Here is a 12,281-nt window from a genome sequence, read left to right on the forward strand (position 1 = left end):
GCCCTAGGAACAATTTCTTACTGCTACCCAAGGAACTGTCTTGGCTGTCCATGCTACCATTGTTTCTTGAAGGCTAGTTTAGAAAGACTTGGGGAAAAGGTAAGGAGAGGGACACATGATAGAGATGTATAGAATAATGCATGGTGGATAGACAATGTTTTTCTCCCTCTCTCATAATACCAGAGCTAAATGTTGGAAGATTCAGGACAAACAAAAGAAAGTGAATAAACAGTGGGATTGGACTCCACAAGATGAAGTGATGGCTACCAACTTGGAGGTTTTTTTTAAAAAAAGGATTAGACAGATTCAGCAAAGATAAAGCTATGTTCTACCTCAACTGTTAGAGGCAGTTGCTGGGAATCCCAAGTGGGGAGAGTGGCTCTTGCACTCAGGTCCTGCTTGTGGGCTTCCCATATGCATCGGTTCACCGCCCAGAGAGCTATTGCTAGTCGGGCGGTATATAAATTTAATAAATAAATAAATAAATAAATCGGGTTGGCCACTGTAAGAACAGGATACTGGACTAGATGGGCCTTTGGCCTGATCCAGCAGGGCTCATGTTCTAGGCTTATACATGAGCCTAACCACCTGTACTAAAGGTCTGGGCTGAGCTGCATGGTTGGGCTGAGAGCAAGGCCCAGCAGCAGCAGCTGCCCAGGTCAGCTGACTGGTCCCTGCCCCACTGTCCTGCATGGTGGCTGAGTATATGCATCTCCCTGGCCCTAGGGGGAGCACTTCCTGCCCCCGTTTTTGGAGAGGAGCAGAGCTTCCAACTTTTATGCCTTACTTCTCCCCCCCCCACTTACCAAGTTGTGACATTTATTAAAGCCGTGATGCTATGTAAATTCTAATCTAAGAACATGAGCCTACCCCCACTGAAGGCAAAAAGCATACCCCTCCTTGGACAATCAGGATGACATTAAACTATTCTTCCTGGTCCATGACCCCAGATGATGCCTGGGGTCAATGAAGGTAAATCTGTTATCACCCCGGGTCTCATAGTCAAAATCTCAGAAAAGGCTGAAATCCTGACCCTCACAAGATTTCCCATCACCCTCAGCCTTGGTATGGCCATAATATTCCAGTCCACACACAGCTCACCTCTGGTAATGCCACATAGGAGGTCCACCACTTCAGGCTATTGCAGCTCCCCTGTTTCTGCAGGTCAGGGGGCTGCTTTTTCAAGTTGAGTGCTACTGTTGTGTAAACGTCACAAACGGGAAACCACAATGGACTTCTCTTGCTGTGAAAATGCAGTTGGTTCTGGGTAGTGTTCAGTATTAGTTCTAAGAGTGGATCCATTGAAGTTAACAGACAAGATTACCTTAGGTTCATTAATTTCAGTGGGTCTGCTCTGAGTAGGAATACAACCCTCTGGGCACTGAAAGGAACCTTACATTTTAAAAAAAGATTGGAATGCTTCGCATCCCCTTCTCTCTAGCATTGCAGTGGACAGTTTGAATATTTATCAATATCAGTGACGGGGAGGGGGGAGATAATTAAACTGACAAGACATGCCAAATTTACCTGCTTGCCATTTGAAAGCAATTGAAATTGACAAAAACTACAATTGAGGCCTTTCTCCCGCAAATGTAGCAGTATGCTGGCTTATAGCTTATGGTTGGGATGTGCTTAAATATCAGGTGCCTAACCCTCAGGTGCCAACTTACGGATGGATGAATCTGTTAATTTTAGTTTCTCTCAGTTTCTCATGTTTTCCAGTCTTTTCCGTTTGCTACATTTCTGTATATGTTTGCATTTCTAAGAAGTCCTTATAGAAATTTGTACATATTTTCTTGCACATTTTCCCTAACATGTGCATTTTGTTTGAATTTTTTCCTGGAATATACATTTTTGCAAGCAACTTTCCTTAATAGAATGCATATTCTCTAGATCATTTTCATTAATATATGCATCTTTGGGCATGCTTTTCATCAATATTTACATTTTTATATGCATAGACATTTTTGGTCAGAGAACAGCAGCACAAAATTTGGAGAACTGCACATTTTGAAGGAGAGCTGTGTTTTGGTTTGCATATTGGGAAGTGTGAATTTAGTAACCCAATGAATATCTCCACCATCTTTAGGTTCAGTGCGGCTGCAATCTTCAGGTGCATCAATGTACCATGGTTGTCCAGTGGCTGGGTCAATCCTTGTTGAGATAGCATCATCTCAGCAATTTGATGTGCATGCTATTCTTCTTCGTTTTTAAAAAAGAATTCACAGATTTCTGGAAAGGTTTGGTTTTTCCATTAAACATATTACAAAGCATGTATTTTCTGTTATGACTTAAGAGGATACAATCTGTCGAACATATGCAGACACTCCTTTGTGATCCTTTGATTCTGAGCCAGGAGAAATCCCACTGCCCAAGTTAAAGCAGGCTTGATGTAGAAACTCTCCAGTGTTTTGGTTATAATCCTTCTTGATATCTTCCTTTTATAGTGTTACCACAGGAGCATTCACTGTCTGTGGCTGGCTCAGTGTGATCTGCTGGGAAGACGTTGAATGCTGACCTGTGGAATTGGAGCTCAAATCTCCCTTGCCTATGAATGGCCTTGTTTTTCATTCATACAGAATTATGTCTCCTTGCTGATTTTACAATAAACCAGCTCTCTTTCCATAAAATGGGGATAATGTTGGAACTGCCTCACAACTTTGTTGTTAAGGGTTCATGAAGTAGGAATGATAAACTGAGCTGCAGAGAAATAGCCCACTTCATTATATGTCTTTAGCTGTTTCCTCTGCAGACTCTGCATAGTTTGATGTCTTCTGCTTGTAACTGTATGGATTGTGTCAGTTGATCACAGTGGGGAAAGTTGTTTAGACAATGACTGTGCCTTTTAATGCAGGGGATTGGACTAGATGGCCTCTGGATTCATTAGAACTGATGATGTCTTTTTGACTCAGGGAAGGACCCAAGCTCAGTGGTAGAACATCCAGTTTGCTTGCTAAAGATCCCAGGTTCATTCTCCAGCATCTTCAGGTAGGACTGTGATAGTTTCATTTGAAATCCTCAAGAGTCACTGCCAGTCGGTGTAAACAACACTGAGTTAGATGGGCCAGTGGTCTGACTCAGAATGAGGCAGCTTCCTGTGCTCCTGTGTCTTGACTGCATCATCGTGACCTCATGAGGTCAAGTAAGCTGTTGTGTCCAAATGGACTTTTCAATATGTGTAAGGGAAAATAGTACCGGCATCAAATATCAAGCAATCATTGGATGCTGTGGTCCTAATTCAGCTGTGGGCACCAGGTAAAGTCATAAACCATTAGAGCAATTCTGCAGTCATTTGTCTCATCACCATGACTCTGACAGGTAATCATAGTCCCATCATTCAAATATTTTCTGCTCTTGATTATTTCATATAATTCAAACAGTGGCTTTGAGTCCCACACAGGCAAGGATGCGCTGGCAGCAGCTCATGGGAGCTATTTGCTCAGTGTGTTATTGCCAAAGTGATGAGACGATTGGGATGATTCTCTGCCCTGGGTACAATTTTGCATCCCTCTGCCTGCTATGACTTTGCCTTCTGTTTCTCAGCCAGCCTGTAAAACAGCTAGATATGATCTATTCAAAATTAGATGATTTCTTAGTGGAAAAATCCAGCTGTCTCTGCCCCTTGCCTGGGATAACATTGATCCCTGGATTCATAACAATAAGTGAATGACTTGTCAGCTAGAAAAGACTTGTAGCACATGACAGCTGCTTTTCTTTTAATTAACTGCAGGGAATAGGAATATATCAATCTAGATCAGACTTATAAGGACAGAAAAGTGTTGATGGCTTCCATGGTGTTATGTTTTGTGTGACACTCAGCAGCATAGGGGTTTTGACCTAAAGTAATAGATCAGCTTTGCATAAAGAGAGCAAGCTGAGGCAAAGTAGGGCAAGGTCTAACTTGTGATCCTCTAGATGTTACTGGACTACAGCTCCTGTCATTTCTAACCATTGGCCATGCTGGTTGGGGCTGATGGGAGTTGTAGCCCAGCAACATCTGGAGGACCACAAGTTGCTTGGTCTAAAGGCAATGCAGGGATTTCACAATGTAATTGCCCCCTGGATAGTGCCATGCAGGGCTCAGGCTGGAACCTCCATAAAAGCGGAGTTCTAATGCCGGTTCAGCATCAGGTCAGCCTCAGATTGAGCCTTAAACAGGAGCTGCAGGTCTGAGTAGTGAGCTCCACCTTCCGTGAGAGGAGCCTCCTCATTTAAAAATGGCTCAATCTGCTTTAGCAGTCATCAGCTTCAATGGAGTGGGGGGAGGCTTTTGTGCTCATGCTTCCAGGTTAGAAGGGACATCTGGGGCTGTCCCTGAGAGCAAGTCCTTCTTCTTGTCTGAATCTCCAACCACATCTGGGGAGTCCAAACACAGAGTTATGACTCCTGGTTTATTTCATCCCGCCCCGCCCCACCCCGCCCCGCCCCAATACAGTATAGAAGGAACAATATTCCAACAACATATTATTGAAAACTGAAATTAATCTAATACACATTTTTGTCATGGTTTTGGATCAGAAGTCCTCAGATGTTCTCCTGAGATGTACTCCTACATCTGAGTAGAAACCTCAATTAAAAGTAGCTACGAGGAGGAGACAGATCAATTCTCTGGTCCTTCCTGAGAAGATCTGCCAGCACTGAAGTCCACACATGCCCTCTAAACCTCAAGGAGGCACCTCTGTCATTGGACTAAGCAGACCTCAGACAAAGGAACCAGAAAGAACTGAAGAGTTCAGTCCCTTAAGAAGTCCCTGGGAAGGACGCCACAGTCCCCACAACCTCAAACCCTGCTGCTGAGAAGAAACCAGTAGCTACATAAAATGTCACTGGCCCTTTAGCTAGCCAGAAGCAGTGATCAGAGTGTGGGGTTCTGGTCTTCACTATCCAGCCCAAACTCTCAAGTGCTGTCAGCTGCCCCAGGCCCATAGTGAGACAACTCCAGCTGCAGGATTGCTAAGCATGGTATTGGACACTAGCTACTGAATTTGTAATCAGCACCTCTGTCCCTGGCCTCATTCACACGGTGCGTTTATTCCACTATTATTCCACTTTAAACAGTCATGGCTTTCCCTGAAGAATCCTGGGAAGGGTAGTTTGTGTAGGGTGCTGACAGTTTTTTTTTTTTTTACAATAATTTTTATTCAAGTTTTCATAAAACAAACAAAACAAAATCGTAAAACATTCAAAGACATAGAACAAAACAAAACAAAAATGATTAAACAAAAAAATAAAATGTTGACTTCCCATTTGTCGCAGATCAGTTATAGGTCTACAATATATAACAATCCTGTCTCTTAAATTATATTATAAAATCACTTTCCTCCAGTAGTTATCTTAATTAATCATCAAATCTCATAGACATTACTTTATTCTTTCCACAAAAAGTCAAAGAGAGGTTTCAATTCTTTAAGAAATATATCTATCAATTTTTCTCCAAATAAACATGTCGATTAATCCATCTCAATAATAATAATAATCTTATTGTCATAACCATAGTCCAAATAAACATATTGATTAATCCATCTCATCAAATCTGTTAAGTCCAATAATTTCAATAGCCATTATTCCATTATCCATATTAATTCCATCTTCCATCTTCAATAGTCCTGTTAAGTCCAGTAATTTCAGCGTCCAATCTTCCATTATCAGTATTCCATAATAATCTTGCTGTCATAGCCATAGTCATATAATAAGAGTCTGATGGGAATTTCCTCTATCCCAAATATTTTCTTGCCATCGATTCTGAATAAGTTGCTGAAATATTGTTGTAAAGTCATATCTCTGTTCTTCTTTTTTACAAAATGCACTGGCTCATCTCTTGAGAGTTTTTCCATTGTCACATGGCTGCAGTTAATTCCATAGATTTTCTCTATATCAAGCTCCATCACGTCATTCCAGTCCAGAAAATTATCCAAGCCATTGATAACTTTATCTCTAATATCTTCATTAATTTCTTCAGAGATAACGTTAAATTCCAAACAGTAGATTTTATTTCTAATATCCATAAACTCCAGATCTTTTTCCAATTCCACATTTGTTCCAATCTCCAGGGCTTGTATCTTCCCTTTATTTTTTCTTTTCTCATCTCTGATCTCATTCTCCTCTCTCACAGGATCCCCTATTTCTTTAAGCTCCTGCGTCATTTTGCTCAGTTCAATTTTCAACTCCTTACTGCCCTGTCGCAGGGTTTGTTTCATTATCTCAATCTTATCCATTATTTTCTGAAACATAATTACTTCCAGATTCTCAGCCACTTTCTTGATTGCCATTTTTAAAACCACGAAAACAAAACAAAACAAAAATAAAGAAGAACCACTTCTTATTTCAGCAACAATTGGGTTAATATTCCAGGCTTGATGACATCACAGTATAAACAGAGCAGCCTGCCTTATCTCTCTATGTTCAATAATACAAAACAAATTTAGTTCCCAGCATCAAAACAGTTAGTGGCGTCGTGAAGAAGCAGATTCGTCAAAATAAAATAGACCAAAAAGAGAATAGTCCCAGACAATATAATGTTCCAAAGTTCATATTATTTATTTTTTTCTCCTCGGAATAGAAATCCCTCTTCTGTTTATATCTTTAGAATGCACTTCCAGGACAGCTTTTTGCAATAGAAGCAGAGATAAGCTGTTAATTTCATGAATAACAGAGAAGAGTTATAGCTCACCCAGAAGTTCTTTAAAGCTGATTCATTTGACAAATCTCTTTTTGCTGCAACAATTTAAACCAAGTAAAAAAAAATAGAAAGAAGGGTGCTTGCCTGTTAGTCCATTTTCTCTTTGAAGAAAAGATAAACGTATCACATTAATCAGATAGAGCTTGTTCGGAAGTCCGTCCGGCATTGCTGGCTGGACCTTTTCTCATAAATTAATGAAATCCAGTCCTCCCAACAAAAACAGGCTTTTGAGGTTGATCTCTACGTTTCTCCCTGCCCGGGAGAAATTTCATCAGTCAAAAAAAAAAAGTTCTGACTGATTTATATCTGAATAAGCTTCTTCTGAGGCGGGAGCCCGTCTCAAAAGCAGGCACAAGCGAAGTCACCCTTCCCGGAAGTCGGTGCTGACAGTTGTTAGGAGACCCCTATTTCTCCAACAGGCCTGCAGTGCCCAGAGTTTCCTAGGAAGAGGGATTGGATTGTTCAGCCACTCAGCGAATTGTAACTCTATGAGAATAGGTGTCTCCTAACTACTCTCAGCACCCTTCACAAACTACCCTTCCCAGGATTCTTTGAGGGAAGCCATGATTGTTTAAAGTGGAATAATAGTGGAATAAATGTATGGGGTGAATGTGGCCTCCGTCCAGAGATTTGGCCTTGCTCAATCCCAAGTCAGCTCCATTTCCATCCCACAGGCTGACACCTCCTCTTCAGTGTGGAAATCACAAGGGGTCAGAACAGTTTTGATGCCAAATGGAAGTTACTTGACAGTGGCCCATTTCATACATTATTTGGAGTGAAAATAGCTTCCCCGTGCCACATTGCCTTAGTAACATTCATATATTCATTCAATTTAAATACTCTTCTTTATACAACCCCCCCATGTGGCTTACATAATAAAACTGTAAAACAGAAAAATACCTGTTCAACAGATACAAATAAAACTCTATAGCAGGGATTCCCAAACTGTGGTCCAACCCCCAGTCATCTGCAAGCTTCATTCAAGTGGTCTGCAGCATGTCTGTGTGAAATATACATAATGATTTGAATTGTATTTTTATGGCTGCTTTTATTCCTTATATTGTATTTTATTGTATGACAGTCTAAATTCTATGGAATGCAGATTGTAATACAATAAAATACAATAGCTAAGAAATAAAAGAAGCAATAGAAATGCAATTAAAAATCGTACAGCACCTACACAGCCCATTACAGTTGCTACAACAAGCAGAAAAATCATTTCATGGCCCACCAAGACCCTCAGCAATTTTCAAGTGGTCCATTGGGGAAAAGGTTTAGGAACCACTGCCCTGTAGTATATCTGATACAGAAAAGATAAATACTACAAAAAAAATCCAGTTCAGCTGCAGCACCTCAATTGCAATATTAATTCCCCAAAACTCTCCCAAAGACCTGGCTGAAGAGATGCATCTTCAACTGACATCTAAAAATCATCCGTGGGGAAACATTTTTATTTGCATGGGGAAGGAGTTCCACAAACAGGAGCCTACAGAAGTTCTGATCACATGCCATGAGTTCACCCCTGGCATGCTGTTATCTTTCTGTGCCAATCTCAACAGGTATGATGGAACATAGCTCAGTGGTAGAACATCTGCTTTGCATGCAGAAGGTACCAGTTTCAATCCCTGGCATCTTGAAGTACAGCTGGAAGAGACTTCTGCCTGAAATCCTGGAGAGCTGGTGACGATCAGTGTAGACAATCCTGGCTAGATGGATGATGATCTGACTTAGTTTAAGGCAGCTTCCTATGTTCCTATGGGACAGAATAAGGCGATCAGGACAACCCCATATGATTGGTGTTTCCATACAATATGTGAGAGTCTTAAGAAAGCATGAATGAGAGATCTGCTCTTGCAGCAGGATTTTCAACACTGTTGCCAGACAGCAGCAGCATGTTCTGAGTCACAAGCTGATGTTTAAATTTAGATTTATCAAGCAGCTTGTGTTGCTTTGTTGGTGAATTGATATTTAACAAGAAAAAAAGGGGGGGCTGCCACATGTATAGTTTTACCCATTTTATCTCTGTGATATTGAGAATTATTTCATGAGTATTTGTCTTTTAATAGTTTTGTGGGTGTTATAATTTTTCATTGATAATTTTGTGATGTACACCGCTTACAGAGTTTTGTGATATAAGCGGTCTATAAATCTTTCTAAATAAAATAAAATATACCCCTGGCACATTGTAAAGGAAGGAAAATTGGCCACTTCCGGGACTTGACATCTCTACCTGTCATGGCTTGACCTGTGCAGAACAGTTCTGTGCATACCTACTCAGAAGTAAGTCCCACTGTGTTCAATGGGACTTACTTCCTAGCAAGTGTGCTTAGGACAGTAGCTTTAGTCCAGGGATGGGGAACTGGTGGCCCTCCAGATGTTGCTGGACTCCATCATTCCTTACTTTTGATGGGATAATGGGAGTTGGCGTTCCAGAAAATATGGAGGCCCATAGGTTCCCCAGTGCTGCTTCAGTCTTTTAACAGCACTGGGAAATGTTAAGTTGCACCCATGAAAACCTGAAACCCTCATCCCAAGATTTGTAATGACCAGTTGTGTAGTGGCAAATTCAGCAGTGTAGGGTCCCTTTACAATAGTCATGCCACACCCTCTCATAGCCATGCCCACTTTCCCACTTTCTGTCACCTCCCTTGCTCTCCCTGTCATCTTGCGAGTCCATACTCCGCTATAAGAGACATCCCTAGGAGCCAATCAGCATGAAAGGGGAGGCTGTGTGTTAGCTACTGAGAAGAGTCTTCTCAGTAGCTGACTCACCTCCTTTCACTCTGACTAGCTCCAATCAGCAAAAAAGAAAAAGGACTCTTCTGAGCTAACGTGTTCCCTTTTCATGCTGATTGGCTCATACACAGTGATCTGTAACAGGTCTACAGTGACCCCAGATGAGTACACTTCTGGTAATGACCATTCCCCTTAAAGCAGAAATGGGAAGCCTGTGACCCTCCAGATGTTGTTGGGCTCTAACTCCCATCAGACCCAGCCAACATGGCCAGTGGTCAGAAATAATGGGAGCTGTAGTCCAACAACATCTGGAGGGCACCAGTTTCCCTGCCCTAATGGGTGAGCATTGTAAGAGAGGTTACTTCTTTTTTAAGACTATAAACTTGTGTGGGGGGGGTTGTGTTTGTTTCAGGCCCCTGCTGTTTCCCACAGAGAAGTGTGGGGCTGCTAATCTCAATCCTATGCCCATTTGGAATGACAGACCATTACTATCACCAAAGGGAATTGTTATAGTGCTGGAAGTGCTGTGGTACCAATTTGTTTAAAACTGTTGCATTCATTTAAGTTGCTATTTTTTTTAAAAAAAAAAGTTGGAAAACACTGGCAAAAATAGAAAACCTTCTTCTCCCGAACAATCTCTCTCACGTGTGTGTTACTTCAGACCTTTTGTATACTAAAGATATTTTGATGCCACCCACAGGAAGAAGGTGGTATTTTTGGTTCCTCTGCCTTTCTTCCTCGGAACAGTTGAGCATTCTGTTGGTGGGAAAGAAAACCTGATCTCTTCAGCAACACTAGATGGAGACTTAGCAGTTAAATCTAGCAAAAAGTTGAAATGGTGAGAAGCATATCAGAGAGATATATAAATAACCACAGGGTGAGATTCAAGGCTGTTTCTTATATACATAATAATGTCTAAGCTCTGCTTCTCTGCCACCCCCACTCTCACCCCACCCTGCAGGGTGGTTTATGAGACAAGGAAAGACAGGAAGCACATTTTTTAAAAAAATATTCTTCTTGGAACAGTCAAATAATGATCCTGGGCTGAACATAAAGCATGTTGTGTTTGCCTATGTTTTCCCTCCAGGGTTTTTCCTGGAATAATATGGATGAAATTAGGGCTTGGTGGAAGGTAGATTGGGATCTACTGGTAGGTATCTGGTTGATTTGCAAAAGATCAGCAAGGGGGTCTCCCAATTGCTTAACCTTAGCAACAACAAAATGGATTTCACCTTCTAAATTAAGTGGTTGAAATGAAGACACTTAACCAGGAATGGACGTTTGTGTGAAAGCACTGTTAGTGTAGTTATTCTCATGCTGAAAATAAATCCCTAGGCTCAGAATATGCTCAGAGGTGCCTTGTTCTTTAACACTAACTATGCATCTTTTGCACCTGACTCTTGTTGGTAGACCTTGAGGTTCTTGTGTAAAAACAAAGTAAATGATCCCACAAGCTTGAAATCTGCCCACCCCTCACACTGGAGCCTCTGCCTGGTACAAGGGCATGGTAGCAGTGGCTAAGCACCTTGTCTGAAATAAAAGAATATACAGACCTGAAAGGGATAGAAACGTAAACAGGTATGAAAAGACATGGGGAGGGGGAGGATGGAATACCTCCATGCATTAATGGTATATAGAAATCCATACAAGCTTGTGTGTTTAATTGAATGACTTGCTCAGTTTGAAACATGCTTAAATCTTAACCTGATATTTGAACTTTTGTAGTATGTTGAATTCTTTGTCAAAATGTGGTGTGATGGAAGGAAGGGGAAACTGGGCAAATAAGGGACAGGAAGAGTGTGGGAATATTTTTTATTTAACCAGCTCAGTCCCAATGGCTCTGCATACCATTGCTCTCCAGGGTACTGGGCACAGGTATCCTTGCTACCTGAGAAACTTTTAGAAGATGCTCAGAATTGACCATAGGATCTGACTCAGGCTCCACAACTGAGTGTGCACTCTTTTTAAATAAAAGGGTAAATGTGGACTACAGGTGCTTGCAAAACCATGAGAGCTAGAAACTTTTTTTTTTTAAGTGAAACAAACCTCACAATACATTTCATATCCATGCAACTGTTTATGTGCTTATGTGAGCAACTGTAACCTCTAGACTGGACCTCCATAGGTATATTCACCATATAGTTCTGTGAATGCAGTGGCTGGGTAAATGTGCCAACATGCTTTGGAAGGGAGTCCTAGCCACAACTCCAAATCACAGCATCTACAAGTTGCATTTGCCACATCCAGGAAGGCTGGGGCTGCTTGAATGGAAAAGACATATACTTGTAGATGAAATTCAGAAATCAGCTCTATGCTCGAAATCACACAAGGCATTCTGGAAGATGATCAGCCCAGGCTTATATAGACAAGTCAGGGTGTTGGCTTAAGGTGTTTGGACTGCAATCCTAACTCCATTTACCTGGGAGTAAGCCCCATTGAATTCAGTAGGACTTCCTTCTAAGTAGACATAATTAGGATTGTCTTGCAAATTCCTAAGACCATCTATAATTTTTTTGTTTCCCATTCCTTAACCATCATATTTCACTTCTTTCTTCCTCTGATTGGACTAGCTTAGGACAATGTGATGAAGCTTGCTGTCCCTTATGTTATTAACCTACAGACCCCCTACGACATCTGTATGCAAAGCCAAGATGTGAAAATGAACCTTGCTGCTGGAGACCAGAAGTGGTTAAATCTCTAAGCTGTTTTGCCGTAGGTATTCTAAATAAGGAACCAGGAAGACAGCACCGCCTGTATATTGACAGTAATGGGTGCAGGAAGGAGGTAAGTAGAAAATCCAAAGGAAACTGGATGATTACAAGGAGACATTACAGGTAGACATAAATTTCCCTCAGAACTATAGTAG

The sequence above is a fragment of the Rhineura floridana genome, chromosome 10, assembly GCF_030035675.1.
Source record: "Rhineura floridana isolate rRhiFlo1 chromosome 10, rRhiFlo1.hap2, whole genome shotgun sequence".
In the NCBI taxonomy this organism is placed as follows: domain Eukaryota; kingdom Metazoa; phylum Chordata; class Lepidosauria; order Squamata; family Rhineuridae; genus Rhineura; species Rhineura floridana.